This window comes from Sinocyclocheilus anshuiensis, unplaced genomic scaffold (assembly GCF_001515605.1).
Source record: "Sinocyclocheilus anshuiensis isolate Anshui unplaced genomic scaffold, SAMN03320099.WGS_v1.1 scaffold1696, whole genome shotgun sequence".
NCBI lineage: Eukaryota > Metazoa > Chordata > Actinopteri > Cypriniformes > Cyprinidae > Sinocyclocheilus > Sinocyclocheilus anshuiensis.
This window is the reverse complement of record NW_015555835.1, coordinates 95,094-101,063: the sequence shown is the minus strand read 5'-3', so window position 1 is coordinate 101,063 and position 5,970 is coordinate 95,094.

Below are 5,970 nucleotides of genomic sequence, written 5' to 3'. Positions count from 1 at the left end.
ATCATTGCTTCTAGGCATGGATTGGCGGAAGCGTGTTACGTTTGGATCGTTTGAAACATGGCGGCTGGAGATCTGATAGGATCGTTGAATTCACTGGCAGATGAAGTGGAGCGTGAACAGAGAAATATATGAAGCGTGTTCCATGCTAAAATCAAACGTTCGAACGACCGACTGATCGAACGTCTATCCGAACATCTTGAGCTTTGAGCATCTTACACTGCGGGTGACCCACGTGACGTCAGCGTCTTGAAATTGGCGGGTGTTTAGACATTTAAGGAGCCAAGCTGCTGTGTAAAGATTGCAAGCATTACAATAATGATATTTTATACCTAAAATAATACTCAGCTATTTCCTGCATCCTGCTGTACTTCCCTGAATAAGTCTTTAAAGGTGTGGGTCACCCGCAGTGTAAGACGCTCAAAGCTCAAGATGTTCGGATAGACGTTCGGTCGGCGGTTAGACGTTCGATCGGTCGGTCGTTCGAACGTTTGATTTAAGCATGTAATACGCTTCATATATTTCTCTGTTCACGCTCCACTTTATCTGCCAGTGAATTCAATGATCTTATCAGATCTCCAGCCGCCATGTTTCAAACGATCCAAACGTAACACGCTTCCGCCAATCCCTGCCTTGAAGCAATGAGTGACGGAGGGTGGGCGTGGTCAGCTCGGAATGCATTTTCAAATTGAATTTTGCTACACATATCCCACGACGTCATGATGAAAATGCAATCCTAAGTGTTCTAACTGTTAGTCTAAATGCATTTAGGACAAATAGCATTTAAATTATCATTTTGCTACCATTTCTGCTTGGACATGTTACACATATGAAATCAATTTGTGTTATACATTTTCATGTTCATTTCTCAACTTATAAAGTGTTCAAATTTGCATGCAATTTACATATTAAGACTACTGTTGGAAATGGCAAATGTAAATTATATAATTTACTTTTCATTTTACTTTTGCACCAAACTTTGCACGTATGGGTAATGGAAAATGTAAATTTAAATACAGAAATACAATGCCATTTTGAATATTGCATTGCCATTTTGCATATTGCATTTTAAATTGAATTTCGCTACCTATATGCTTCCATAGCTTTCAGCCACAAATCAAAGCATTCCTACTGTATGGCATTGGTCTTTTTCTGTTAAGATGTCAGAGCATTTAACATTTTGGGAATTGGTTTGAGATCACATTTCAAGAATCAGACTGAAGGTAGGCTGAGTAAACATGCCTTGGCAAGCTAGGGCCAGGTTTAGACTAGTATGGTCCTATTTAAAGCATAATTAATGTAACTGGTAAAATGCAGTACTATAGGCCAGGGGTTTTCAAATTGGGCTCCCAGAAGATTTCATAGGGTTCTTGGGTTTGTGTATAAAATGTATTTTTAGGGCTGTCTAAGTTAACTGTAAACAATAATATTCAAATGTAGGGGTGACCCCGAATAGTGACGATTCGATGCTTCGATAGGAGGAGCCTGATTCGACTACCAATCTCACAGTCGAATATTCGCGGGGTGTTATGATCATGCCATTTTGCCTATATGGGGGTGCTCATGTCTGATTTCACATAAAACTACTGGTTATCTCTTTAGCGCGCAGCGCGAGCAGGACAAACAACAAAGCAGAATATTAATAACTATGACTGGGACTGTCATATACATAACATTATAATAAGAAAACACTATTATAATAAAACGCCGTGAATTTTTAGAGTTTAGTTGCCGTGTTTCTGCACGTTGTTGCGTGAAGAATGCGTCCACAAAAGGAGTTCATTCAGATCCACGCAGACACGTTCATGTGCATTCGGGGTATTTTGTGCAGATATAGCCTATAAGTCGTAATATTTACGTTATGTTGTATAAATAACGAAGCGTATTATATATGAGATAAATGATGAGTTAAATCCCATTGATTAAAAACCTGCTATCAAATGCTTTATTCTACTGGTCATCTACAGCGTGCGCAGCTCAAAACAGAAATGCAGAACATTAATACTATTGTCATATACATAACATTATAATGAGAGCACTATTGTAAGAAATGTTGTGAATTCTTAGGGTTTTGCTGACGTTTAATGTTAACTATCTTTTATTTAAAACATAAAACATTATTTTTGTATCTGCGAGGCATCCGTTACACATTTTCCCTGTATGTAAAAGTCAGGAGGCTAATTATGACTGTCGAATGTCTGACTTGAATCTTGGTAATGTATTTTGCCCCCGCCCCCAAACATGTGAATCGACTCTCAGTTGACTATTGGCAAGATTCGAAAGTCCTTAGTCGGGGATACCCCTTTTCAAATGTTAAAAGCGCAATGCAAGTAAATTTGAATTGAATTATCTGTTTTTCTCTTTTATATACAGTAACTAATTTTAATCTAATATTGGGTAGGAAAAAATACACTTCATTTTAATACAAGGTAAAAAAAAATAAAATCCTGTTAATATTTTAATAATTTGCTTTATTATTTATAATGTTGCTTTATTATTAAACAGCTAATTATTTAATTTTGCTACATTTAATATGGGAGATCTTTGGCATAAAAAACAGCATTTGAAAACCCCTGCTATAGGCTATCTATTTTTGAATTACTGTTACTGATCTTTTTTGACTTTAGGATGATGTGGCGGCATCATCCACCATTGTTCTAATGGATACAAATCAGCTGGTGCATCGGGATATGAGCTGTTACAACAAAAGTCCAGGGTTATGGCAAGGCAAGAAATTATGATCTAGGAAGTAGAATGGTATCAGGGGCCACAATCCTGATAAAATAGCCCTGAGTACAGTACTGAACCCCAGAATGATCAGTGGGGACTGTCCTTTGAAATAGAGAACTCTTAAGTGACTTTGAGTGACAAACATCAAATACATGGCAGCTAACTAATCCATGCTCATTTTGTTCAATTCCATGTTAAAAAAAACAAATTTAAATGAAAAAAGGAATACAGTATTTCCTTGATTTGCAGTTTGCACATGAGAAGCTTTCTGTAGCAATATGAATATTATATGTTTTACAGCTGAGCAAAGAAAATGGACATTTACCTTGGCAGGAGCATGACAGGGTACTGGTGATCACTGGTCACATTAGTGCATGGACTATGTGTGATTTTGATTTTTACAGACGAGTGGTAAAGGATGTTTTTCCCGGTATGCAGTGGTGGTTTTGTGGATGATCAGTGTATGCTATTTCAGGACTTGAAATTAACATTTTTACTCAGTATCACTCGTGCTCCCTTTTTCCAAATGATAGGAGCACCATCAAAAATCTAGGAGCACCCACTGACAATTAAGGAGCACCACAACTGCCAATTGAGCAGAAAGGCCTGCAGCATCCTGTGGCCCATTGCATGAAGCTAGCTGAACAAGCTCAGAGTTTCAGAGTAGGTTTAGACTTGACAAAACCAAACAAATACAACTTGGTTTAGATCAGGTTCAACGGGCTCACAACACTCTATATAAATATTCTCTGTCAACTCTGTTCTCTGCCAAACTGAGTTTGAGATTAACTCTGGAGCGCATGCACCTGAAAGTGTAACACATTGAGCAAACAGCCAATTACACAGAATATTGATTCACTTCTTGTGAGAGTCGACGCAATTCACTTCTCTGCTGAAGATTAAAAGTTGTTATTAAAAATATATATATAATGAATTTAAATGCATTTACTAGGCAGGAATAAACACTGTTGCTGCAAAAGTTTGAGAAGGTAGCAGAAAGAAAATATCTGACTATGCAAATTAATCAACTGAATTTAATAACTTATATAGTTTCACAAAGAGCTCAAAAGAAAGCACATAAGTTTAGTAATTTAAGCTCTATATATTAAAACGTATTTATATGTATAAATATTAAATATTATATTCCGATAGTTGTTTTTTTTTTTTTTTTTTTTTTAAAGCAAGAGACACGAAAGAATTAAAATATGAATACATGAGCAAGATGTTTATTTTCTCTATTTACAGGCCAAACTCTCTGTAGCCATTTAAAATTAGAGGCAGCCACTGCATTTTAATCACAATCCAAACAAAGACACTACATATGAGCATTTTCTGATTTAAATTAAACTGTATAGTTTCAAAATCTGAAGCGAAAACAGAATAGTCTGACTTTAGCTTTGTGAAATTATGCTACATAAAACATCTGCATGAAACGACAGCAGGAGGGCTGAATGAGAACACAGATTCACTCTCTGACGGTAGGTGGTGCTTCTGGAACAGCAGCGATATAGCATTTTCTTGGTTACCGCTGTAAACAAAGCAGTGCTACGCTAATAAACACTCTTTTAATATGCATTATAGAGGCAAGATGAAAAGAAAATACCATATCCATCCCATTTCTAAATTTAAAGATTTTCTTCCAATATTTTGTGCATCATAGTCAGATTCCCCTGCATGCTACATTATTTTCCCATCTTCGCATTCATCTTCAGCGTCTCTGACTGTTTACAGACTTCATATTATTTCCACACAGATGGCATTTTAGAAAATGATTGTACAGTTTGTACAAATCCGGAACAGAGATTGGACAAAATAAAACAAAAACCGTTTGCAGCCGATTCTGAGTTAGCTCCCTGTCAAGTGACAACCGAGCAGTGAGTCAGTGAAAGAGAGTGATTGATGGCTAATATTAACCTGCATTAAAGTTAAGAATGTAAATATGAAGTTTAATTGGTTATGCAACTTTGGATAGAACGGTGGACAGGTCACTATATCAGCTCACAGCAGGCATATACTGTGCAGTAATTAGCAAACGTTTTGTATTTGGAGTTGACAAAGAAATAAATGCTATTTTATAAGAAAATCACAGATAATTTTGTGAAAGGTAGGATTCAGTTTCTGCACTACTTTTTCATTTTTCAAAATCAGATTTTAAAATAAAAATATTTAAATCTAAGCTGTGATAAACTTTGATAATATGGTTTATTTTTTATATTTTTGTTTTGGTAAGCAGTTCTGAATGGCCAGTAACTAAAATTTAGTATTAAAATTGGCTGTTAATTGAAAAAAGTTAATTTCCCCTGATTATAAAGGAAAAAAATGGTTCATTAAAATGACTGCCATTTTTAACTCCCTTCTGTGGATCGTATGAGAATTAGAGGTGTGCACAAATTGTCGAATATTTCATCTGTAATTTTTATTCGAAAAATAAAAACACTAATCAAATTTAACTACGGTTTGCTTTGCTGGCTGTAAATGCCGGGAATCCATGATAAATCCTAAGCACGCAAACTAAAAGTCAGTTTTAACTAAATGCACTGGGTGGTGCTGGGGAGTACGTAGCCCCGCACATGGCATGTAGGAAAAAAATAGTAGGCTAAATCGTGTGCACGATTTACTATTTCGTTCCCTCGATTTGCTAAATCGTGCGCACGATTTATAAATCGAGAGAACGAATTAGTAAATTGTGCGCACGATTTAGCAAATTGAGGGGACGAATTAGCAAATCGAGGGAACAAAATAGTAATCGTGTGCACGTTTTAGTACATCGAGGGAACAAATTAGTAAATCGTGTGCACGATTTATTTATTTTTTCTTGCATGTCATGTGCGGGGCTCCGTAGTGGAGCATGTTAATAAGTTGATTGTATTTGATCACAGAATTAACAGGATCAAAGGGGTGACACTCCTCCAAAGCGAAAGGAAAACTTGAAATCGCATCATATGACCCCTTTAAGCGAAATCAAGGAGTTAATAAGACTGGTTTATTCATTCTTTAGACTGTAGACATGTAGAACATATCCGCGTTTGTGCATCAATGTCTGTAATGTGTGCTGTAGGTGTGAAACGTTTAGGAATCTTATCCAAGTTGAAGGCTAGTCAATATTGGTCAGTCAGTATCTGATATAAAGGATACGCGAATGAAACTGTGACCACAAACACCATTAACTTAAGTGAATTATATGGTAATAATCAGCAATATGCTTTCACACAAATAACTTTATTTTTTGAATGTTTCAATATG